Genomic DNA, 27,425 nt, shown 5'->3' with positions numbered 1-27,425 from the left:
CGGTTCAATCAGGTACTTAGCTTATCGATTACCACATTCGCAGCATGTGATTAGTATGTTCAAACACTTGACCACTACTACCACATATTCCGACCTTAGCCATTTCGCTACTGAGACGGGGCCTCAATCATTATCATGAATCCTTAAACAGCCCCTCCTGTCGACCTTATGATTCCAACATAAATAAACAGACAAATCCTATATCTCGCGAGTGGCAGGCAATCACTCAACTTTTATCGTACCCTAATAGCATGGCATTCTAGCGATCTACACATACTACTATTCAAAACAGAGGTATTAGGATCATGGAACTAAGGTTTCAAATAATTCCTATGAACATAAATGCATAAGTACATAAAGTAAGAACATTGTATATAAATGGAAAATAGGGTTCATACTCCGGGGTTTGCTTTCCTGAGCAAAGCTAGCCTCGTGCTCTTTCGAACTTTGGTTCGGGTCTTCAACAACTTCAGTTAGAGTACGATTAGCTTCTTGCTGCTCACTCTCGGATTCATGCACCAACTCGTACGTTCCATCAGCAAGAGCGCTACTGTCTACATGAAATGCATATGTATGAGTTGTGTTGATGGGCAAATAAATTCAAACATTTCACTATAAAGTTATAATTCAACAAACTCAAGTATTATTTATGAAAGAACCCTACTAAGATTTCTTGGGCAGTCATTAATTGATTAGTAATCAAATTTTACTAAACTCATTAAGGCATTGAGGTTTTCTTAGTGTACTATTTGCATAATTTCACCTTTTTCAAGAATAAACCAAGGTAACAATGTGATTTTTATATCTGAAGCTAGGAATAGTTTTTGACAGTGAGATTTTTACACACAGCAACTATTTTAGTGACCAAGCAACAGTTAAATTTCCAGCTCATTTTGTGCAGTAGATTTATCGTGAAATAAAAACTAATCAGCTACTGCTAGAATCTAGTTCTATTTTCCTAGCACTTGTCCTCAAATTTCTACTGAGTGCTCATACACTGATGATGAGTCTAATGTGAATTTTCTAGATTTTATTGAGCAGTATACAGCACATAGCAAAAATAGCAAAATACATCTACACTAATCTAGATAGATTTTTATTGGCAGATCTACTGGATTTCTGTACCCAATTTTTTCTAGCATATTCAACTACTCAAGTATGTCCTTTGGTAAAACTCTCATGCTTTTCCAAGTTATGTAATTATTTATTAGGACTTAATGTACTTATATATGATCAAAATCAAAAGAGCATGATAAACAGTAGCAATATGCCTCAAAATTTTACACTAGCATTCTTGCATCAAGTAGAACACACTGCAAAAATTTCACAAACAGATATACAATACTACATCATGAACAAGTGCATCTATCACTCTATTGCCCAAAACAAGATTTATCAAGAACTATTTCTAGGGACCACAACTAGCCTTGAAATTTTTACACAAACACCATCATGACATCTATATTCTACCATAAACATTTCATGTCATTTCATAGCATTAAACTGCAGTTATGAAAAAGACAATTTCAACTAGCATTAAGATACTATTAAGCATAAATCCATCTTTACAGCAAAAACTTTAAACTAAAATATGTCATATTATAGTTACAGGGTGTAGATCTATTCACAAGGATTCAAAAAGTTTTCATTTACTATTTTATGATTTTTCTGTAATTTTAGATTGATTTTACAAGTGACAGCTTTTGAAAACAATAGTTAACATGGGTTTTTGCAGATATGTCCTCAATCTTTTATGGAACAGACCCTAAATCGAAAACCTAGATTGTAATCGGGTCCCTGGCCGGAGCTTGGTGGCTTCCCGACTGAAATCTGGTGAGGGAGCTCGCGGCAGCAAGGGGAAAGGGGTGGGAGAGCATGAGGGAGGCGAGGGCTACCCGTTCGTGGCTTCGGTTGGGACTAGGGGCGGCCGGAGGTGGGGGCGCGTCAGGAGCAGGAGCTCCGGCAGCGGCGTGGCAGGGATTTTTGGTGAGCCCCGGTGTGGTGGGCGGCGGTGGGCAGGCCAGTGAGCTTCAGGGGGCCATGGGGAATCGGTTTAGAGGCTCAAACCGGGTGGAGGATGGCAGGGAGGGGCGTCGGCGTGGAAGTGGAGCTCGGGCTCGGTAATGGCGTGTGGCAGCGGTATGGCGCGTGAGAGCAAGGGTCGGGCGCCCTTTTATAGGTAGCAGTTATAGGGGAAGGGAGGAGTGGGATGTGGGAGGGGGTCGGGCAGGAGGGGCAGCGGCCGGGAAGCGGCCGCCGCGTCGCCGGCATGTCGCTGAGTGGTGGCCGGGTATCTAGCGCCGCGTGGCAGCTAAGCACGGGTAGGAGTGGCGCGGCGTTGGCAGCGGCGGTCGGTGGCCTATCGAGCGAGGTGGCTTAGCGTGGCGTGGTGGTCGCCATCGGCGGCCACCTGGCTCCGGTGCCCTGCCATGGTCGAGCGTGAAGCAGGGAGGGAGAGAAGAGAGAGAGAGGGGAGAGAGAGAAAAGAAAGAGAGGCTGATTTGAATTCGATTTTTCTCCAAAATTTGCATGGCAACTCAAAATGTTTTGAATATGAAAGTTGTGTAACATTTCAAAATATACAAATTTTTTCAGGCAAAAGTTTGTTTGAGCAATGTTTTAAAAGTTATTTTAAATTTACGACTACTAGGATTTGAATTCCTAGTTAGTTTATGGTTTAAAATTTGAATTTGTTCCACTCAGAATTTGAATCTGTGCCTTAAAACAAAGTTGTTCTTCCGGAAAAGCATTTTAATCAAAAACTAAGACCACAGCATCTCTAGGTACTTATAAATAGAACTTTCATCCTTTTATGTGTTTATTTTCAAAATTTGAACCCGACTACAATAGCAGCTCTGTTTAGCGTCACAAAAGGGATTCGTTTGTATATTTTTCTAGGCATGCCAAGTTGAGTATGAGAGATTACAAAAGCACCCTTATACTAAGCACATAGGCTCATACATACATACATACATACATACATACATACATACATACATACATACATACATACATACATACATACATACATACATACATACATACATACATACATACACACACACATACATACACACATGCATGCATACATATAAGGAATGTATTGCTTTAATTATAATTGGTGATTATGCGTGATGCTATGTTAATGAGTTCTTGCTTAGTAACTAAACACCTAGGGTGTTACACTATCCACGGCCGAGGCCGAGTATGTTGCTACCGGTACTTGTGCGCAACTAGTTTGGATGAGGTTTACTTTGAGCAACTTTGGTTGTAAGTTTATTAAGATTCCACTCTTGTATAACAACGAGAGTGCTATCAAGCTAGCCAACAATCATGTAAACCACTCAAAAGGAGACATCGCTCTAAGTCATGTGAGCACCGATAAGCAACTAGCCGATATCTTCACCAAACCAGTTGATGAGCAAAGGTTTTGTACCTTGAGGAGTGAATTAAATATCTTGGATTTTTGTAACTTAGTTTGACATCATGCACACATTTGCTTGTCTCTAGTATAATCTTTGCAAAAAATCTTCCTAGGTGCTAGAAGTGTGTTTTTGAGAAAATGTTGGATCTTACATTTGCTAGCTTGAGATTATTGTTTCTATTGATTGATTGCTGGTTAGTCTCAAGCAAGTGAATTTCTCATGCCATATAGAATTCTCAGAGAAAGTCTATCTTCCATCTAGAATCAAACCACAGGTTTCAAATCTTCAAAATTAGGCAAAGTTTCAGGAGGAGCGGAGAATCCGGAAATTTTTCCGGAAACTCCAAAATCTCCGAAGATTCTAGAACTTTTTCCGGAGACTCCGAAGATTTCAGGGTATTTACTTTTACCTAGGGTGAAAGTGAAATGGTTATTCTTTTATTTCACCCCCACACACTCTCTCTCTGTAGCTTCTCTCTCTAGACACACTCGCATAGGGCGATTTTCGCCTCCCACCATAAAAATCGATCAAGATCTTCAAGGGAGGCTCCTCCATTGCAAGGAAACGTTGTGGGAACATTGGATTTGCATTCACCTTCATGGTTTTTAAATCCTAAGGTACCCTAATCTTATCTTCGCCCGATCTCTAAATGTAGGTTGTTCTAGATTGTTTCTCTTGGATAGAACTCATCTATATTGCTTCTAGAACTAGGATCTTAAGTTTCATTAGATTCCCATGGTGGATTGTTGTGCTTGACAATTTTTAGATTTTAGGCTGTGAGTTCTGAAATCTCCGAACGAATCTTCAGAGACTCTGAAGAATTGGCTGGAGACTCCGAAGCTAGTGCATAAAACCTAAGAAATATGTCATGCCATTAATTCATTATTCAGCTCTTTGATCAAAAATCTTTCTCCTTCAGTTCAGATGGGTAGAGACAGACATCCCAGCATGGGTGGTGAGTCCTCTAGGAGGACCAGGGCATGACATGATCCCAATCCACCATGTTATGTTGAGGAAAGTGAAGAGGAAGAGGAGATTCACAAGCCTCAACCAAGGGGGAGAAGGGGTGGAAGGAGACCCGGAAAGGAGCTCGCTCAATCACAATATGCTTCGCATCCTCAACCAGCACCTAGGCAAGCCCCTTACATGATGAGATCCATGCCTGTTCCGCGACCCACAGCTAGACCCAATCCAAGGGCACGGGGTGCTGCTCATGACATTTGTCCAGAGACCCCAAAGCATCTAGTTGCAGCCTTCACACATGAGCAAAGAAATTATCCAAATTGTCCAAAGCTTAGGACACCAGGGACAGTCGAGGGATTTGTTGTTTCAGCTCCTCGTGATTACTTCAAGCAATCCCTCACATTAAAGAACCAGAGAGCAATTGATGTGTATCGCTACAAGAAAAGAGTGGGACTTGAGTACAGATTTTGGTGTGAGTTTCACAAAGACTTCTACGCCTCAGTCATCTTAAGGAAAGATGCAGCTCCCATTGTGCCTATGAAGTATATTGATTGGAAATACTTTGAAGACATGAATGATCCCTATGTCAATAATGTGATAGCCAAGTGCAGGGAGTTTGGTATTATAGAGATTATGGCTTTTAGGTACAATTGGAACACCGAAATCACTTGTCAATTCTATTGCTCATACTACTACAAAGTAAGTGACAACACCATTCATTGTACTACCGAAGGGTAGCACTACTTCATTAGTTACATGGAATTCTCTCATCTTCTTGGTCTTGGCTCCAAAGATGAGACACATGATCCAATTCACGTGGAAAAGAAGCTCAAGCCCGATCGATGTCCCTTCATGTTCTACAATCCCATTGTAGCTTGGGAGTGAAAGACTAAGAACTTGCTGCCATACTACTACTATGCAAACTTCATGCTTCGGTGGACAATTGACCCAAAGAAAGGTGATTCCTCAGCTCTTCATGTCTTCGCGGTCAATCTCCTAAATTGGTTTGCTCCTGGTGGAAAGGCTTTCAACATTTTTTATTATATTTGGAATGAGCTTAGAAGGGTGATGGATGACCTAAGGAAGCACCTTCCTTATGCACCATACATCATGTACATGATTGAATGAGTCACCAAGATCACTTTTTCTAAAGATGCCAAGCTTGAAGTACTTCACCTTCACTCTAGAGGTGAGGATGCCCCTACTCCGCCTAGTCACCATGGGTACTCCAGCTCAGCACCATCTCATGTGGAGGCTCCTCATCCGAGTGCTCCATCCTTTGTTCCTAGTTCTTCACACCATCGTGGAAATGGATCCATGGTCAAGAGAGTCCTTCACAGCATATTTTGCATGTGCAAGACTATAGTCCATGAGGTCAATGAGAACCACTATGATATCATTGAGATGAAGAGTGAGATGGGGCTGCCGAGTGACCTGCATCATGAGCTTCTTGAGTTTGATGATCCATTTGCGGAGTGGGATGCACAAGATGCTCAAGCGGCCCAAGGCGAAGAAGAAGAAGAGGTTGCTCCTCCTGCTGCTGCTGCTAGAACTTCTACACGTCACTCTCGCTGCACTCGTGATGATGATGAAGAGACAAAGGAGGAGGCACCTTCACACTACCGCGAGTACAACGATGATGACGATGATGATGATGAAGAAGATGAGGATGAGGACGACGATGATGAGTAGGTGTGCTTGTCGCTGCCTTTCATTCCCTTTTTGGTGCTTGTTGCCAAAGGGGGAGTGGAAGAGATCATTTATGCATCGCCATCTCTTATCTGTACCATAATTTCATTCCTAGACTTATTTGTGTAAGACTATGTGGCATGATTACTTGTAATGTGTGCTTTGAGTGTGCCAGGACCTATTTTGAACATTTAAAATTATTAAGGACATATGCTAGTGTGATGAAAACGATGTTTGATGACTTGTTGTTTCTGTGAAATGGAAAAATCTTTGGAGAATCTATAGAAAAGTCCGGAATCTCCATAATGTGCAGAGTCTCCATAGATTTCTACAGAGTCTCCGGAGAAGTTGCCACTTCAATCTTTTCTGAGATTTTTGAGTGCATGATTTGTCATATTGCAATGCACATATGTTGTTGCACACATAGACACCCCACTGTAGTTTTTGACGTGAACTCCGTAGACCCGGGCCCACGGGACTGTACATATGGCCTACATCTTAAAGAATAAGGAATGGGACATGGCCCATGCCCTACACCAGTTGTAACTACTCGTAGTGTAGTAAAACTACTCATACAGTAGTAAAACTAGTCGGAACAGAAGGAAACTACCCGAAAACTACTCGGGTAGGACTCCTAAGCTTGTATCTGACTAGGACTCCCATGTAACCATATCCCCCAAACTGTATAAGGGCGGGTAGGGACCCCCTCCAAACAGGAGATCACCCGATCAACACCGAAGGCAATACAAACCACACAGGACGTAGGGTATTACTCTCTCAGCGGCCCGAACCTGTCTAAACTTTGTGTTCCTTGCACCTTCGAGATCCTGATCTTGGCGACACCCTACCTACAAAATCACAACCTCGGCGTCATCCCTCGGTGGGTGTGGCGGTAAAACACCAGCAGCTGACATGCCAGGTAGGGGTGTTAATCGAGCATCCACCGGAGAACTCGATGGCATCTTTCAGCTTCACCTGCACCATGCTTGATGAGGGCACAACGTTCATTTTCTGCTCCTAGATCTGCATCGCCAACAGATTAGGTGGCTTCAACGGCCACCTAGCCGACTCTAGAAAGTCGGAGGCTTCTACACCAACTTGATGCAGCGACCTTGACAAGTTTGTTGACAACCTCGATGAGTTGGTGCAACCCGATCACGTCAGGGAGATCGAGACGACATCCATTTTTGACATCAATTGCGCAAGCATGCAGGGAAGATTTTTTCTCCCATTTATTTTCTATATCAGATCCGATCTGATGAGTCGTATTTTTTATTCTTGGCAAGGATTATTCTAACTGATTTTTCTTCTAATTGTGCATGCAAGATGGATATGATGCATGCAATTTCTATTGTTGTACGCACGCAAGCATGAAGAGGTCAGAGAAGTACGAGCGGATCACCCTCTGATCAAGTGTCGCTTATGCCGTCCAATAAGGCCACCATAACCTATGTTGATTGATGTGCCACCAACGATCTCAACTACTCAGACTTCGACCGCAGCTCCCGCTGCAATATCGATATGCCATGACTACTTCAACTACTCATCTCGACTAGAAACTAGTCGAGGATGAGTCTTAAACTACTCGGCGACTAGCTCCGCACGGTCAACAACTAGTCGGAATTAGCTCCGACTAGTCGGCTTCATCGACAAATCATCCACGAATCAAAGACCCTCTCCGCATTCGAAGAGGATTTGGATCATCTACTACCACTCGAAGATGGAGAACCCGCCGCGCGTTGGGAGGGCTACTATTTCTGACAACTATTTTGATTTGGCTGCTCATATGACACCTATAATAAGTAACCCTCGGGGTCTGGTAAGGGGATCAGATTGGTCGGGCAGGTTTGAGCATCGGAAGGGCATGAAACCCTCCAGGTTCCTCAAATCAAGTCCACCATGATCCATTACCACACCCGGTGAACTCCCTTTTCAAGAAGGCAGACCCCTCTCTCCTTCCGGCGATGAAGACCAGGGCCAGGTGGTGCGGAGTGCCAAACGCTTCGCCCCCAATCGAGACGACTACGACGACTACCTCCTAGATCCACTCGATGAAGAAAGGCGACGGGACTACCCGAATAATGATTTATTCATAAATTAAGTACCCAATTCAAGAAGGTTTTCTGAGGGTCTTTTAGGTGTTTCGTTTGTTTAAACCATTGTTTTGGGACTATATCTCAAAACAAGGGGCTCCGTACACCTAAAAGTACCCCTTTTTACCACTTAGTCAGGGTTGCCATTTATGTTTATTATTTGGGTCAATCATGTCTTCCTCGCTATACTACTTTGAGACGTGCCCAATGAAAGTCCAACCTAATTAGTGCAACCTTTTTTCCAGCCGATCTCCTGTAACCTATTCCTCATGTCACGAGCCTTTTTTACTAACACTCGAGGGCTAAGGAGAGGGCCAGTGCGGATAGGCTTGGGAAAGAAGGAAATGATTCAATTTCTTCACGGCTAAGCTCAGGGAACCCTGTCACAGATCATCTCGTTTGGCAATGACTAGTGGATCCCATTAATTAGCCAAATAAAGCACTTATGTGATTATCTAATCAAATACTTCCAATAACGCTCAGATTACTAGTTCCCGACTAGTTTTCTATGTTACTGAAGGGACCTTGATCCCAAACTTCCAGTAACACTCCATTTACTAGTTTCTGACTAGTATTACGTGTAGTTTACTGAAGAGGCCTTGCTCCCATATGACCTCGCCAATGGTCTCGGCAGAAATTAATTGTCCAACCAGAAGCATCCATACCACCCGCCATGGATGTCAACCGTGCAATCGACGACTTGATCGACAACCTAAAACCCCTCGAACTGAGTCTGCCTCTATCTGATGTCCTGTACCACAAGTCCTTCTCTAAGTTAGAGGAGGATTTAGATCGTCTACCACAAGTCGAAAGAGGATTTGGATCGTCTACCACAAGTCGAAGGAGGATTCGGATCATCTACCACAAGTTAGAGGAGGACTACCACCGTCCATCGAAGGGCTCCCATCTCCGCTAACTACTCGGACTTCATCGACGATGCACCACCCTTATCAAACGGCCATAGGGCCTGAGGGCGCCTCCAACTTGGTCGGGCGGGCTCGGGCATCGGAAGGGCATGGAGTCCTCCAAGCTACCCGGCTCAGCCCACCTTTCTGCGCTTTCAACTTGGTCGGGCGATCTTGGGCATTGGAGGGGCACGAAGTCCTCCAAGCTACCCGATCCCAGCCCACTTTTCCGTGCCATCAAGCCCGACAACCTTTCGGGCATGGAACCGTTCCTAGAAGGTAGGCCCCTCGATTCCTCTGACGAAGAAGAGGGGTGGATCGCTAAAAGCTCCTCGCCAGATCGCGAGATCTTTATGGTTTTCATTGAAGAAATCCCATTCACGGAGGCAGGCTGTCACACTCGGTTTTGAAAAGGTAACCGAATACGTCTCATATGTGTGCTAGGATCAAGTTCCAGACATATGATAGACGTCACAAGTGTATACCTGAAACAATGCAATAACGAAATAGAGTATAATAGTACTTTATTACATGACCGACAGTCTTAACCTTAAGCGAATAAGTAAATATTTATAACTAGCAGCGGACTTCAACTTCACAGGCAGATGACTGGGAGACATACATCCTAGTACTCTTCGAAATCTTCAGGGAACTCCGGATAATTATCTTGTTCTGAGCAGCATTGGTTTTAATAAAGCAAGCGTGAGTACACTTATGGTTGGTACTCAGCAAGTGGAGTAAATTATATGACATGCGAGGCTATAATCAAGCAAAAGCTGACATAGTTTGACTGCGATAAGCATTTTTAGTTGATCAAGTTTTATTAAGCAAGCATTTACTAAATGTAAGTATATACCAACCCTTAAACAAATATCGGAGGTATATAATCCACAACATAAATAAATAAATAAATAAGGAACATCGATTTATATCATCTTTAAGTTTAATTATCATGTGAGTGTCCAAGCCGCTCTTAACCGTGAGCACGGCTGATATATCAGTTTTCACTCTGCAGAGGTTGTACACTTTACCTACAATTCATTTTTCCCTTGATGCTCGAGTTTGCAAGGACCTTAAACACTTCCAAGGTAAGTAGCAAGGATTCACTATGAGACCTTTACAAAGATTCCCTAACTTATGACAATCCGCTAAGGTTTCAAGTCAAACGGTCATAACCCTCCCTAACGAGGTAGTGCCTTAGCCAAGGACCCTATATCAACAAGAGGACCGAGCTATACCCCGATGATGCAACCCCTCTTGCCCTTTCGGTAAGATTATCATAAGCTAAAGTTTCTAATTAATTAGCCAAGACCAGAGCCATATAGTATTATGGTTGCACTGTTTTCCTAGGTGGTTCTCTATGTTCCAATTAATGCAATGATCTTATTATCATCAATAAAGTATTTCAGAACATGAGTAAACCAATTGTATCATAATTTTCAGGTTATCCAACCAACGTCTAAGTAATAGCAACTAGCATAGCTATAACATAAATATAATAACCGAGATATAATGAAGGAAGTTTAAAAGAAACTAGGCATATCCTTAATTTGGGACACATGCATGCATATAAAGTGAATGTGTATATTTATAAAGTTATTGGGACTGAAGTATGATCAAGGAACACTTGCCTTTGTCAAAGAATTGCTGCTGCTCAGGAACGTCTTCAAAGCTTGGCTCTTGCGGACACTCGAACTGCGCACCGTCTATCGTAACGCACAAGTACATATAAGCAAATAATATAATAAATAAGAAACAGTACATCAAATAATATAAATGGAACAAAATAACATTATCAAGCTACTATATTTGTTGCAAGGATCGCGTGAGCGCAAGAATCGATGAAAATGGAGTTAAAACAGAGAAGTTATGGCTAAAACATGATTCTAGGGGCTTATTTGTAGAAGATTTAAAACTAGAAGGGCTCTGAACAAAAGAACCGAGGGCTAGAATGTGACATTCCAGGTACTTAGAAGCTAGGCACATTAATTTCTAGTACGAAGTGGTGCTTAGTGTGTGTTTGTTTTGATGAATGCTTTTAAAAACTTAAAATTACGTTAAAGGTGATTTTTGTAATATTGGAAAAATAAGGGTTCTTTTTGTAAATTGTGTACAAATGGGAGGTAATTTCAAAAATGTGTGAAGGGTTGATTTGCAAACGTGAATTTTCACTTTTTAACCACTGTAAGAAGTGTAAATACTCCAAGGCTCCAGTAAAAAGGTAAAAATTATTTTGAATTTATTTGAAATTGATTGATTTGTTGGTTTTTAAAAATAATTTCAAGACCCTAACTATTTTTAAGTTGAACCCTAAAGAAAAGTGGTAGATCTTTTTAAGCTCTACACTTTTGATTTTGGGCATATTTTCATTAGGGCTATAGTTAGGAAGAAAATTTTATGTTATAGTAAACTCCTGGAACTTTTACAAAATTTATGAACAGGTCCTCATCTTCTTCCTCCTGCTTCCCCCTCTCTATTTCTCTGCAGTGCCGCCCACCGCCCATTGCCGGCATATTCCTCGTCCGCTAGCTACCCCCTCGCCACTCTTCCTGCGCCACCTGGCCCCCAGCTCGCACGCCCGCCGCTTAAACAACCCCGCTGGCTCCTCCTCGCGCGGACGCATTGCGACGCTGCCCGCCCGAGCCGCCACGCGCGTCGTCGCCGCCAGCAGCTGCTTGCCGCCCGCCCACGTGCCTCTTTTTAACTTGGGAACGCACCCCATGAACTTCTTCTTTCTTCTATCCCCTTGCGCACAACCGCATTCTTGTTCCTTTCCCCGCTCAACTACTTCGCCGGAGCTCCTCTGTCCACCACCGTCAGCCGTCTCCGCCGCTCCTCTCCAATTTCATGCTCCACCAGCACCGCCGCATCTCATTGCCCCTTCGTGACCCGCTCTTTTTCCTCCTTCTGTGCACACGCAGCCCAGAACACCGTGCCGGCGATCTCACTCTCCGACCGCTGTTCTAATTCTAGTCGAACCAAAGTTCCACCCCTTCTCCCTACTCGCCAAGAGCACCATCAGCACTACATGTCCACGCCGAAGCTCCTTGACCGATTTCCCTTCGCCTTCCTGCACACTAGTCGCCGAAACACCATCGCTGCCCTCGGAACCTCGCCGCGCCGGCTCTGTCTCTAGTCGAACCGCCGCCTCCGAGCTTCCCTTCTATGATTCCAACCACCCCCAAGTCCGCTGTGAGCTCCGGAACCTTTTTCTCCACCTTTCCCTCGCCGCCAGTGAGCCTCTTCGCCGGATTTTAATCACCGCCGCTCGACTTCTTCTGTTCAAATCGATTAGGGACCCAAATGCAAGTCTCTGTTTCTTTCTAAGGCCTTTTCTGTAAAATAGCAAGAATCAACACACTTGTCAGCTACACAACCATCGGCCACACGCCCATCGGCTACACGTCGATAGGCTACACCTCTATCGGCTACTTTTGCTAAAGAACAGTCACAGCCGATGCACACCCCAATCGGCTAGATAAGTTATCTGAAAAGCATGCTGTGAAGTAGATCCGATCAGTTCTGTAATAACCTTCACCAATAGCCGTTTGGAATAAAGTTTTTACACCAGAAACCCAACTTAAGTTTATCCTTTTTCGAATCTTTTTGTTGTTTGTACAAATCAATTACGTCTGGACATGATGAATTGAATGTTTTCTTATTGGATTGCAACTTTATCATGAAAACAAAATATAACCATTTGCTTCAAATCATTGCATATCATGTAGATTTGACGACACTCGCCAATGATACCTACAAGCTAATCCCGGAACCCGACGAGGGTATTTCTGAAGCTCAAGTAAATGTCGCCAAGGGTTTTTCTAAAGCCCTGAACCCAGGTTCGGAAGATACTGACATCACTGACCCCAGCCTCACCAGTGAAGGCAAGCCCCGGTGCATAACCTATTATGTTAAATTATGCACTTATATTGTTATACATCTATCCTGTGCATGTGACAGCTCAAGTACCTGTAAGCTAGGCACATAATTTGTTAGAGTGAAGAATGTGCTTCTTAGTGTAGAGTTTGGGTATGTTTATGTGAAGTTTTTGAAAATTTAAAGTGCAAGTAGAAAGGGGTATTTTTGTAATTACAGAAAAACCTAGGGTTGTTTTTGCAAAATGTATTTGGATAAGGGGTAACTTCAAAATAAGTGAAGGGTGGTTTTGCAAACATGTTTTTCTTACTTTATCCCCTGTAAAAAAAGAAATTGTATTTATGCTGAATTGTGAAAAAATTTGAGTAAAGTTGTGAAAATAATGATGTTTATGTAATTTTATAAGAGTACAAGTCCTTTTATGCAAATAGTCGAATTACAAAAGTAACTCTCAAAGTTACTCAGGGCTAAAGTGTAAAAAGGTGCAAGTCATCATGATATGTCTATCCAATCATTATGACGTGTCTATCCTGTCATCATGACGTGTCATAAATGCTTGCATTTAGGCCCTAAATGTTATGACATTACACTCTTTAGGATAAAAGTAATTCAAATCCAACCTTTGTTCAAAATTTCATGTGTAAAGATATAAATTTTGAGTTTTTGAACTTGAGCCCTAAAGCAATGTTGTAGAGTTTGAAAAACTCTCCAACTTTCGTTTTGGGCATTTCTTCATTAGGGTTTTAGATTAATGGAAAATATATGCTTTACAGAAAGGTCCCTGCAGTTTTCTAATTTTACGCACAAGTCCTTGGGAGAATTCCAATTCTCCTTCTCCTCTGTTTCTCCACCCTTATCTCCACCGCTCGGCATGAGTAGGAGTGAGCGAGCGTGAGTGGGCGTCTCTCTCTCCGCTTGGTGCCCCTCTCTCTCTCCCCTCCTCCACTCGGCTCGGCACAGTGGCAAGCGGAAGCAGGCGGCGGCAGAGCGGCGCACTCTGGCGCGCGCGTGCGGGCGTAGGCGTGGGCGGCGCGCAGCTGCGGCGGGTGGCCCCGAGCGGCGGGCGGCCACAGCTCGGGCGAGCGAGCGCTGTGCGGGCGAGTGGCGCAGGCGCGGCTCCAGGCAGGCGCTGCGGGCGCGGCTCGGGACCGGCGGAGCGCAGGCGGCAGGCGCGCTGGAGCGGCGCGAGCGGCTGCGGCTCAGGCAACGCGGGCGGCACAGGAGCGCGTTGGAGCGGGGCGCACGGGAGCTGGCAGATATATATAGTTAGGTACAGGGTATGAACAGAAATACCCCGCATTTTGCGGTACCCCCGTGAATACGTTATCTCGATAACGTATGTTAACGTTGTCTGTACGGCGGTAATTGTACAGATGCTGTTCCTATAGTGAACAGTAATGATTGGGGATGCTATCATGACATGCTGGCATGAAAGGTTCAGTATATACATATTGTGTTTTCTGCAGGAATGCTAACCACGGTTAAAATAGGTTAAGACGAATAGGATTTATCGACTAGTTATTACAGGGAGAGACGTATTTATATTGTGCCACCGTAACTAACCACGTGAGACCAAGGTTACTTGGCAATTATTTTTGGTTGTAAGGACAATAGAACGTGCATGCATCATGTCATCTTGGATTGATTTGATTGCCTTGCTTGTTACATTGTTGTATTAAAATATGTGCTTGTATCTGAATGTCCGCCTAGACTTTGTGTTGTAGGAGCCAACGTAATCTGCTAGGCTAACTTGGAGTTGAGAAAGTCTTTTGTGAATCAAGTGGGTTGGGTCATGTTTGAACCTTATCGCCGATCTTAGTTTGACAGCCAAATCAAACCCTTGATCTTGCTTTGAATCTATTTCGGCAGAAACATTGAGCTTCTCCTTTGATGGTTAAACCTTGATAACTGTCAGTAAACCCTTCAATCCATCATTTAGAGATCTATCTATCCTCTCCTGATGTTGTACCTTATATTGTTGGCTATTCTGGTTACAACATCTGAAAGTTGCACCTTCAATTTTTTCTCAGATGATTTTGGGTAAATTAAAAAGATTTATGACAATAATTACTTTTTGGATACAATTCTCCCAGCAAAAGTCATGCATCATAACACATACCATGTTTGGTCAGTGCATGGTGTTGCATCATCATCAAAAATCCGTAGGCTGACTAACGGGTGTGCTTCCTGTACAACTTCGGGTTGTCTTCGGTTTTCTAAATCTATCTTGTTGCTGTTGGCACTACAGGGTTGTTATTCCTTTTTTGTGGTGGTGTTTAATCACATGACCATGATGCCGTGTCGGAACCTAAGGCCTCATGTGCGCTGCAGCCACATGATTGAGCCATTAGGAGCGCACTGGTGTCTAGGTATATGTGACGTAACCCCACTGCAATCTCTTCTTATGCAACCTTACTAGTGTCCTAACTTTTGGTCCTCGTTCAAGGATATAGAACTACCCAGGTGTTAGTTACGAGAGAACGGCTGCAGGGTGCGAGTCATGTGCGTCACTAACTCATGGGGGTATGCATCATACTTTATGCATTTCTTACGCGCACACATTGCAAGCATCGTCATCCTTGCATCATGGTGTAAACATTGCATCATGGTAATTGCATTGTGTCATATGCACCATTTCGATCGTGCATGGAATCCTCCATCCTCGTGTTGCACCATCTTTGCAATCATACATCTCAACAGTGCATCACGTTCATGGTTATATATCGAGCATTGCACTCTGAGTTGGGGCATTTTGTCATTATCCCTTGATTGCGTTGGTATAAATAGGCATGTTTTGCAATCAACATCATCCAAATCATTCAGGTAATAAACTCTGAGCAGGGGTGCTTCAAACATCACTCGTAACTCAATCTCTCATACTATCCTCACTTGCTATCCATAAGTTTTGTGATGAATGTCACCGACATTTATCGTCCTCATGTTGTGATCTTAGCTCTATGAGAACTTGATCACCTTTCTCTCTTTTCTCTCGTCAAACTCATCCATGTACAATCTATCCATGCTCTTGCTATACTCATCTCGTCGTACTCCAACGGCTTTTATTTCTCTAGTGTGATTGCTTCCTGCCGTTTTTGATGGGTGATTTGCTTCTCTTCCATTAAAAGTCTTTCGTCCTGAATCTCGGGACGTGATTCTTTTTAGGGGGGAAGGCTGTGACAGCTCAAGTACCTGTAAGCTAGGCACATAATTTGTTAGAGTGAAGTATGTGCTTCTTAGTGTAAAGTTTGGGTATGTTTATGTGAAGTTTTTGAAAATTTAAAGTGCAAGTAGAAAGGGGTATTTTTGTAATTACAGAAAAACCTAGGGTTGTTTTTGCAAAATGTATTTGGATAAGGGGTAACTTCAAAATAAGTGAAGGGTGGTTTTGCAAACATGTTTTCTTACTTTATCCCCTGTAAAAAAGAAATTGTATTTATGCTGAATTGTGTAAAAATTTGAGTAAAGTTGTGAAAATAAGGATGTTTATGTAATTTTATAAGAGTACAAGTCCTTTTATGCAAATAGTCGAATTACAAAAGTAACTCTCAAAGTTACTCAGGGCTAAAGTGTAAAAAGGTGCAAGTCATCATGACATGTCTATTCAATCATTATGACGTGTCTATCCCGTCATCATGATGTGTCATAAATGCTTGCATTTAGGCCCTAAATGTTATGACATTACACTCTTTAGAATACAAGTAATTCAAATCCAACCTTTGTTCAAAATTTCATGTGTAAAGATATAAATTTTGAGTTTTTGAACTTGAGCCCTAAAGCAATGTTGTAGAGTTTGAAAAACTCTCCAACTTTCGTTTTGGGCATTTCTTCATTAGGGTTTTAGATTAATGGAAAATTTATGCTTTACAGAAAGGTCCCTGCAGTTTTCTAATTTTACGCACAGGTCATTGGGAGAATTCCAATTCTCCTTCTCCTCTGTTTCTCCACCCTTATCTCCACCGCTCGGCATGAGCAGGAGTGAGCGAGCGTGAGTGGGCTCTCTCTCTCCACTTGGTGCCTCTCTCTCTCTCTCTCTCCTTCTCCACCCGGCTCGGCACAGTGGCAAGCGGAAGCAGGCGGCGGTAGAGCGGCGCGCTCGGGCGCGCGCGTGTGGGTGCAGGCGTGGGCGGCGCGCAGCTGCGGAGGGCGGCCGCGGCTCGGGCGAGCGAGCGCTGCGCGGGCGAGTGGCGCAGGCGCACCTCCAGGCAGGCGCTGCGGGCGCGGCTCGGGACCAGCGGAGCGCAGGCGGCAGGCGCGCTGGAGCGGCGCGAGCGGCTGCGGCTCAGGCAACGCGGGCGGCGCAGGAGCGCGTTGGAGCGGGGCGCGCGGGAGCTGGCAGAGCACGCGGCACGAGCAGGCGCGGAGGCGAGCGGCGTGAACGGGCGCCGATCTGGCGGCGTGAGCAGTTGTGGAGTGTGGGCGCGGAAGCTGGCGCGCGGCTGGGCGCGGCACAGGGTGGCTCGGCGTGGCTCCAGGTGGCACGGCTGGCGCTGGCGGCGTGCGGGTGCGGTGCAGACGCGCTGGATGCGGGCGGCCCCGGGCAAGTGGCGTGACAGAGGAGGAAAGGAAGGCGGCCCCGGGTCCAGGGGAGCCTAAGGCTCCGGCTCGGCCAAGTCTGGCAGTGGCAGCCATGCCGGTCAGAGGCAGGAACAGAGGCGGCGCTAGTGCGGGCGCGGTGCGACGACGTGCGAGCAGAAGAAGGGTGGCGGAGTTGCAGGAACCGGAGGTCCGGACGGATTTGGACTGGCGCGTCAGCAAGTGCGAGTGGGAGTGTTCTACCGGCAACCGGCTCGGCTCGATTCCGCAGGCGAGTGCGCGTGCAAGGCAGCAGGCCACGCGCGAACAAGTTGAGGGCCAGTGGTGTAAGAGCAGAACAGGAACAGCGCACAGGAGATGCGACCAGGCGTGGCGATCCTGCAGGAGGCTACGCGGGTGTGCCGACCGTGTTTCTGCCGCACACGCGCGTGAGCAGAGGAGGCTTAGCCCGCGAGCAGGAAAACCCTGAGGTTCGCGAAGGAATCAGCATAGCAAACCAAATCCGGCCCTATCGGCTTCTCCCATAAATCCACGACGTTCAGCAGCTCCTATTCCTCGCCGATCGTTCGAGCAAGACCACGACACCTCAAGAAAGCTCCTGGACCCTCTTATCAAGCCTCTTCGGATCCCTTCGCTGAAACATCATCGTCGTGGCAAAGCCGACTATCGTCGCCACGGATCACCGTGAGGAATACCTCTCCGGTTATCCTCCACCCACTACAACCCTTCCTGGCAAGCTTCTTCGTCACCCACGGAACCTCATCACCGTCGAGCACTTCTCACCGCCGATCCTGTTCACCACGGGAATTCACTTTCCACCCGTTCTCCTTCACAACCAAGGCTACACCAAGGTTCGCCATGACCCACTGAATCTTTCTAGCGCCGGCGACCCCTTTGCCGGAACATCATCGTTATCGTCCTATTCTTTGTTTTCCCCGACCAGGGACTTAATTGCTTCGATTTAGCAAGTTCTGGGGTGTTCTTTGTAAAATTTCCAGAGCTTTCTTTATTTCAAATCAGTGAACTTCCAAATTTCGTAGAAAATTCATAAAAATACAAAATCAATCTTGTTTGAATCCTTAGGTCAAAATCTATAAGTTTTATGTTGTGATCTTGAACTGAAAGTCTTTGATTTGTGGTCTAGGTTAAATATTAGGGAATGAGTGCTTTATTCATACCTTATGTAGCTGAAAGGTAAATCATAGGATGTATGTCTCATGTGGAGATGTGTGATATTTAGTTAGTCCTTTCACACGAGTGCTCATATCCCTGCTATCAAGACTTTGTCCTTGTTTTGATTGCCGTTTCCTTAAGGTCCTTTTCGTATAAGGATCCTTGTTGTTTCGTGTGTATCTGCTGCTTAACTAATACATCTCTGCAGCTATGCTTCAGCGTCGGCTATTAGCTCAGCCGCTAAGCATCCGTTTCCTTTGAGTCTATGATGTTTCTGTGTAACAGCTGTCAGCCGATGCATTTCTTTTGATATGCTTCTACCATCAGCTGGTTAGCTGATATAATTGTTATCTTTCTAATATCGGCTACTGCCGATACAATTCTTTTATTCTGTCCTACATCGGCTGCATATCTGTAGAACATATCCCCATCGGCACAAACCCATCAGCCACATCCTCTTCAGTCTAAATCCACACTTATGGTCTCTTTAGCCTAGTTCGATAATAGTGTTCTGTTCCACCTAGTTCTTGTAACAGGTCTGACTTAGATAACCCCATCGGCTGTACGTCACTCAATTGTTGTATTGACGTAATCAAGCCGATACAACCACACCTAGTTACCTAGGATAACACTTAAGCACATCTCAGTTAAGACACAGCTGCTTTAGGAATCACCCCTCTGCTAAAGTAATCGATGCTTTCATCGATCAATTAAGAAACCCTATCAATCGGCTACACAGGCCAAAGTACACAACCCTAGATTAGTAAGCTAACACAGTAAGCCTCTGTTAGGCATGACCAAGCACATCAATCGGCTAAACCTGATGCATCCTCGTCAGTTAAGACCAAAACCAATGCACCAACCAATTAGATAGACCAAAAACATGCTGATAATCCAATTGGCAAGATCCTCCCTTGATCTATCCTTGTAACACTGTACCTTTAATATTTCTATCTCTATCAGCCGTTTTAACCTTTGGTGAAACCAAACCGGTTAATCTCTTCTGCTCATATATAGAAACTACTCATGCCGATTTCTCTTCTAAACAGGAATCAGCAGATCTCCTAAAACTGTATAGAGAACTCCCTTCTTTATCAAATCTATCGACTGAACCCCTATTGTTTCCAATCGACACTGCTATAGTCTTCAACAAATAGTCCATCCTAATTAGTTGTCCACCTGAAGCTCTATCTAAGTTTAGCTGTAGATCTTTTTGATTTTTATACGAGTAATATGTTAAGTGAATGTTAGAATGCAACTTTATTGTGAAGTAAGATAGTTTTATGTGCACAATTTGAATGCAATGTTGCATTGCATGCAGATACGACTACTTCCGCAGACAGTACCTACAAGATCTCCCAGGAGTCTGCAGAAGATATTCCTGAAGACCAAGTGAATGTCACCAAGGGATTATCGGAAGCCCCGAACCAAAGTTTGGAAGATAATAATACTAAGATCTCTGACTCCAGTCCCACCAGTAAAGGCAAGCCCCGATGCACATCCCAGTATTTCAAGTTATTACAATTTCATTATTATATTATATATATCTTGCATTACGTCTAGGAGTTGCAATGAAACCGTAGTTGCATAAGATCTTAGGAATCCAATGTATTGTACCTGAGTCCTTATCGCTTAGATGCTTTGCTAAATAGGACCGGTAAAAGTCGGGTGATTTCGTGACACTCGCGCGATATAGGAGTTGCTTGTTTACAATTCTGCAACCACTATAAGGATAATGGATAGGGTCATGTGCTGTATCATGACCTGAAGGTTCACCCTATCTGTTTTGTTAAAAGTGGTTAAGGTCGCAGTATGTGGTAGTGGTGGCTAAGCGTTTGAAAGTACTAGCCACATGCCGCGAAATATGGTAAGCGGTAAGCCTAGTACCCGAATGGCCCGGCAAATGGACACGTTTCCACCACTCGACTTTTATTTTATGTTTACACGCACCGATGTGTGGGAGTACGTTCTGCATGGCAGTCAGGAATACGGGTTTTGTAGTCGCGCTACAGACGTATGTCCTGCACAATTGGTGTGCGTACGGTCCTGCAGTCGCTTGTGGTGGCCCTGATCCATAACCCGGAATATGAGGGAAACGGTTGCTTCGGAACGATCTTTGGATCTTCCAAGCGTGTGTGTTAGGTTTACCTTGCAAGGTTGAATTCGATTCAGAATCGTCCGCCTCTCACGAGGATTGAGACTGCTTATCCCTTTTACCACATAGAGTAAAAAGTGTAATTGTTGATGGAACAATTATGATGGATGATAATCTGTATCTTGCTTGTTTAGTATAGGTGCTTACCTAGAATGGAAGCAAGTATTGGTAATTTCTAATGGACATCTTCCATTCTTCAGATGGTTGGCGCTACGCGTGGAACCCATAAAGGTTTTAGGATGGACCAGGCTAGCGGTTCCCAACAACTGCCACCACCACCACCAAATCTAGCAGAAGTAATGGCACGACAGACTGAACTCCTTGATCAGCTAGTGCAGGCATAGCAGAACCAGTTCCGTCATCAGCAAGGAGGTCGTGATGAACATCTCTTTGCTAGTTACCAAGATTTCTTCAGCACGCAGCCGCCACTTTTCCATAAGATCGAAGAGCCTCTTGATGCGAATGCGTGGCTCTGCACTATTGAGTCCAAGTTCGCGTTACTGTCCGCACCATGCTCCGAAGCAAACAAGGCTACTATTATATATCTTCCACAGTGGGAAAATATCGATTCTTGCGTTTATACCATAGAAGGGATCATGCTTGAGGACATCCCTGTCGTATGTGAGTACCCAGATGTTTTTCCGGATGATTTGCCAGGGATGCCTCCTGATAGGGACATTGAGTTTATTATAGAGTTACAACCCGGTACAGCGCCCATCTCTAAAAGACCCTATCGTATACCACCCAATGAGCTGGCAGAATTAACAGTTCAACTTCATAACCTTCTTGATAAAGGTTTTATTCGTCCAAGTGTTTCTCCATGGGGATGCCCAGCCTTGTTTGTGAAGAAAAAGGAACATAGCCTCAGACTATGTGTGGACTACCGCCCCCTCAATGCAGTAACCATCAAAAACAAATATCCTCTTCCCCGCATTGACACCAATTAGCTGGAGCCAAGGTATTTTCCAAAATTGACCTTCGCTCTGGCTATCACCAGATAAAAATTAAGCCCAGCGACATCCCAAAGACAGCATTCTCCACCAGATATGGACTTTATGAATATCTGGTTATGTCTTTTGGTCCTACCAACGCACCAGCATATTTTATGTATCTCATGAACTCTGTCTTTATGCCGAAGCATGATAAATTTGTCATAGTATTCATCGACGATATTCTGATCTATTCCAAAAATCTAGAAGATCATGCTAGATACCTTCATATTATTCTTCAGAGATTGCGAGAACACCACTTGTATGCCAAATTCTTCAAATATGAATTTTGGCTAGATACAGTTAAATTTTTGGGTCACACCATCTCCAGTGACGGTATATTTGTTGATCCAAGTAAAGTCTAGAAAGTGATGGATTGGAAGCCCCCCACTTCAGTCCATCAGATCCGTAGTTTTCTTAGTCTTGCTGGTTATTATCGTCATTTCATCCCAGACTTCTCTAAAATAGCCAAGCCAATGACAGAATTGCTGAAGAAAGGAGTCAAATTCTCCTGGAATGAGAAATGTGAAGAAGCATTCCACACTCTAAGAGCACACCATACTACTGCTCTAGTTTTGGCTCAGCTAGATAACTCCAAACCTTTTGATATCTATTGCGATGCGTCAGGCATCGGACTTGGTTGTGTACTCATGCAAAACAACCGAGTAATTGCTTATGCATCATGAGCACTCAGGACTCATGAACAAAACTATCCTATCCATGATCTTGAGCTTGCAGCCGTTATCCGTGTGCTTAAGATCTGGAGACATTATCTTATGGGTACTAAGTGCAACATTTACACTGACCATAAGAGTCTCAAGTACATTTTTACACAGGCAGATCTAAATATAAGACAAAGATGTTGGCTAGAGCTTATAAAAGATTATGATCTAGAAGTGCATTATCATCCAGGCAAGACCAATGTGGTTGCGGATGCACTTAGCCGCATAGTGCATTGCCATTGTTTATCAATAGAAGCCTTCAGTGAAACTCTCTACTGGGAAATGAGAAAACTAAATCTTGAGATTATTCCTCAAGGTAGTTTGAATCATATAGCGGTTGAACCCACACTTCAAGATAGTATCATTAGGGCACAACTACAGGATGAAGGAGTCAAAATCATCAAGCAATAGCTAGCCCAGGGAGAAGAAAAGTATAAGTCTTTTCAAGTAGATCACAAAGGAATTCTATGGTTCAAGGGATGTATTGTGGTACCCAAGGACCATCAGTTTCGTAAGTAGATTTTGGACGAGGCACACCTGTCCAAGTTCTCTATGCACCCTGGCAGTACCAAAATGTAATAAGACCTGACACAGAACTTTTGGTGGACTCGCATGAAGAGAGAAATTGCAGGATATGTCTCTGAGTGTGATATTTGCCAAAGAGTTAAAGCCAGTCACTTAAAGACTGCTGGTGTTCTTCAACCTTTACCCATTCCTTCTTGGAAGTGGGAAGATATCAGCATGGATTTTATCGTTCGCTTACCCAACACTTCCTAGAGGCATGATTCTATTTGGGTAATCGTTGATCGATTTACCAAAACCGCCCAATTCCTACCTGTGCATAGTACTTACAATGCTAAGAAGTATGCCAAGATTTATCTAGACCAAATCGTTCATCTCCATGGAGTACCTAAAACAATCATCTCTGATCGTGGAGCACAGTTCATTGCTCGTTTCTGGGAGCAACTCCAACACTCTCTTGGAACCAAATTAATTCGAAGTTCCGCATATCACCCGCAAACAGACGGACAAACGGAAAGGATAAATCAAATCCTAGAGGATATGCTTAGAGCCTGTGTAATCCAATATGACAAAAACTGGGACAAATGCTTAGCCCTGACAGAATTCTCCTACAATAATAGTTATCAGTCAAGTCTCAAGATGGCTCCTTTTGAAGCATTATACGGTCCCGATGCCGAACTCCTTTGAGTTGGTCTCAAACCGGCGAACGTAAAATCTTTGGACCCAATCTTGTCACTAAAGCAGAAGAAAAAGTGAAGATCATTCAAAGTAATCTCAAGACAGCCCAATCTCGACAAAAGAGCTACGCGGACAAACGAAGAAAACCATTGCAATTTGAAGTTGGTGACTTTGTATATCTAAGGGTATCTCCTACCCGAGGTGTTCAACGGTTTGGTATGAAAGGAAAACTTGCTCCTCGATACGTTGGACCTTTTAAAATTCTTGAAACTTGTGGACCCGTAGCTTATCGTCTTCAACTTCCTCCTCAGCTAGCAGCCATTCATAATATCTTCCATATATCTCAGCTTAAGAAATGCATCAAAATCCCTACCGAGGTTATCAATTTCCAAACCATTGCAATCGAGTCAGACCTGTCTTATACCGAACATCCGATCAGAATACTAGATACCAAAGAGAGAAGCACAAGAAGAGAAACAGTCAGGATGTTTAAGATCCAATGGAACCACCACACCGAAAAAGAAGCGACTTGGAAAACTGAATATTATCTTCAGTATAACTTTCCAAACTTCCTTAGAACTAAACCAAGAATCTAATCTTCCAATAACATTCTGTTCTGGAATCTCGGGATGAGATTCTTTTTAGGGAGGGAGGCTGTGACATTTCAGGTACTTAGAAGCTAGGCATATTAATTTCTAGTACGAAGTGGTGCTTAGTGTGTGTTTGTTTTGATGAATGCTTTTAAAAACATAAAAATACGTTAGAGGGGATTTTTGTAATATTGAAAAAATTAGGCTTCTTTTTGTAAATTTTGTACACATGGGAGGTAATTTCAAAAATGTGTGTGAAGGGTTGATTTGTAAATGTGAGTTTTCACTTTTTAACCACTGTAGGAAGTATAAATACTCCAAGACTTCAGTAAAAAGGTAAAACTTATTTTGGATTTATTTGAAATTGAATGATTTGTTGGTTTTTAAAAAATAATTTTAAAACTCTAATTATTTTGAAGTTGGACCCTAAAGCAAAGTGGTAGATCTTTTTAAGCTGTACACTTTTGATTTTGGGCATATTTTCATTAGGGCTATAGTTTGGAACAAAATTTTATGTTACAGTAAGCTCCTAGAACTTTTACAAAATTTACGAACAGGTCCTCGTCTTCTTCCTCCTGCTTTCCCCTCTCTGTTTCTCTGCAGCGCCGCACACCGCCCATCGCCGGCATTTTCCCCGGCCGCCAGTTGCCCCCTCGCCACTCTTCCTACGCCACCTGTTCGCCAGCTCGCCTGCCCGCCGCTTAAACAACCCTGCTGGCGCCTCCTCGCGCGGACGCGTTGCGCCGCCGCCGCCCGCCCGAGTCGCCACGGGCGCCGTCGACCGCCAGCAGCTGCTTGCCGCCCGCCCGCGCGCCTCTTTTTAGCTTGGGAATGCGCCTAGTGAACTTCTTCTTTCTTCTATCCCCTTGCACACACCCGCATTCCTGTTCCTTTCCCCGCTCGACTACTTCGCCGGAGCTCCTCTATCCACCGCCGTCAGCCGTCTCCGCTGCTCCTCCTCTCCAATTTCATGCTCCACCAGCACTGTCGCATCTCACTGCCCCTTCCTAACCCGCTCTTTTTCCTCCTTCTGCACACACGCAGCCTAGAACATCGCGCCGGCGATCTCACTCTCTGACCGCCGTTCTAATTCTAGTCGAACAGAAGTTCCACCCCTTCTCCTTCCTCGCCAAGAGCACCATCAGCACTACATCTCCATGCTGAAGCTCCCTGATCGATTTCCCTTCACCTTCCTGCACTCCAGTCGCCGGAACACCGTCACCGCCCTCGGAACCTCGCCGCGCCGGCTCTGTCTCTAGTCGAACCGCCGCCTCCGAGCTTCCCTTCTATGATTCCAACCACCCCCAAGTCCGCTGTGAGCTCCGGAACCTTTTTCTCCACCTTTCCCTCGCCGCCAGTGAGCCTCTTCGCCGGATTTTAATCACCGCCGCTCGACTTCTTATTTTCAAATCGATTAAGGACCCAAATGCAAGTCTCTATTTCTTTCTAAGGCCTTTTCTGTAAAATAGCAAGAATCAATCAGTTACATGCCTATCAGCTACACACCCATCGGCCACACGCCCATCGGCTACACGTCGATCGGCTACACCTCTATCGGCTACTTTTGCTGAAGAAAAGTCACAGCCGATGCACACCCCAATCGGCTAGATAAGTTATCTGAAAAGCATGTTGTGAAGTAGATCTGATCAGTTATATAATAACCTTCACCAATAGCTGTTTGGAATAAAGTTTTTAAACTAGAAACCCAACTTAAGTTTATCCTTTTTTCAAATCTTTTTGTTGTTTGTATAAATTAATTAAGTCTGGACATGATGAATTGAATGTTTTCTTATCGTGAAAAGAAAATAATAACCATTTGCTTCAAATCATTGCATATCATGTAGATTTGACGACACTCGCCGATGATACCTACGAGCTAATCCCGGAACCCGACGAGGGTATTTCTGAAGCTCAAGTAAATGTCGCCAAGGGTTTTTCTGAAGCCCTGAACCTAGGTTCGGAAGATACTGACATCACTGACCCCAGCCTCACCAGTGAAGGCAAGCCCCGGTGCATAACCCAGTATTTTAAATTATGCACTTATATTGTTATACATCTATCCTGTGCATTACGTGCTAGGAGTTGTTATGAAACCCTTGTTGCATGGAACCCAGGAACCTATGTAATGTTTCTGAGTCCTTATCGAGTAGATGCTCTGCTAATAGGACCGACAGAAGTCGAGTGATTTCCTATCACTCGCGCGATATAGGAGTTGATTGTTTACTATTTTGCAATCCCTATAAGGATCACGGACGGTGTCATGTGCAGTATCATGACTTAGAATGGTAACCCGTCTATGTTGATCAATTTGATAAGGCCGCAGTGTGTGGTAGTGGTGGTCAAGTGTTTGAAAGTACTAGCCACATACCGTAAACATGGTAATGCGGTAAGCCTAGTACCTGATTGGCCCGGCAAGTGGACATATCCCCCACCACTCGGATTTTAGTTTATGTACACACACACCGACGTGTGGGAGTATGTTCTACATAGCAGATAGGAGTACGGTCATACAGTCATGCTGTAGACGTACGTCCTGCACGTTGGATGTGCGTATGGTCCTGCAGTCGCTTGTGGTGGCGCTGATCCACGACCCGGAATATGAGGGGAATGGTTGCCCAGAAATGAAAGTTTCTGAGCATGTCAGTTAGGATCCCTTGCAAGGTTATGAAATTCGATTTAGGAATCGTCCGTTTCTCACGGTGATTGAGACTGCTTGATACTTCTGCCACATAGAGTAACAAGAGCAACAGTTGGTGGAATAATATTGATGTATGTTTTAATACCTACCTTGCTTGCCTAGTATAGATGCTCACTTAGAATGGTAATTGAACTAGAATCTGAAAGTTAAAATATAGAAATAAGGACATACTCTTTGTTGTTTTTCAGCAAAAGAAACCTAGAGCCTTTCAACCTATCATGGTCTAGTTATGTGTTAAGTATACCCAATTGACGGGTAAGCCTTGCTGAGTATTAGTATACTCAGTCTTGCTAGTAATGTGGTTTTTAGGTATGTCATTCGAGGACTCAGTTGCTAGTTCTCCTTGACGCTGCACTTTACCACCTAGCTGGTCCGTGGAATGGGATCCGTCCCCGACCGGCAATGACCCTTCGG

At 44.1% G+C, this 27,425-nt stretch overlaps 1 pseudogene; it reads left to right on the top strand.

Moving 5' to 3' along the window:
* Nucleotides 1-7,797: 7,797 nt before the first annotated feature.
* The window catches only part of LOC112892653, a 57,751-nt pseudogene continuing 38,123 nt past the window's right edge, over nucleotides 7,798-27,425 (top strand).

The sequence above is a fragment of the Panicum hallii genome, chromosome 5 (assembly GCF_002211085.1).
Source record: "Panicum hallii strain FIL2 chromosome 5, PHallii_v3.1, whole genome shotgun sequence".
In the NCBI taxonomy this organism is placed as follows: domain Eukaryota; kingdom Viridiplantae; phylum Streptophyta; class Magnoliopsida; order Poales; family Poaceae; genus Panicum; species Panicum hallii.
This window is presented reverse-complemented; position numbering and strand designations above follow the sequence as displayed.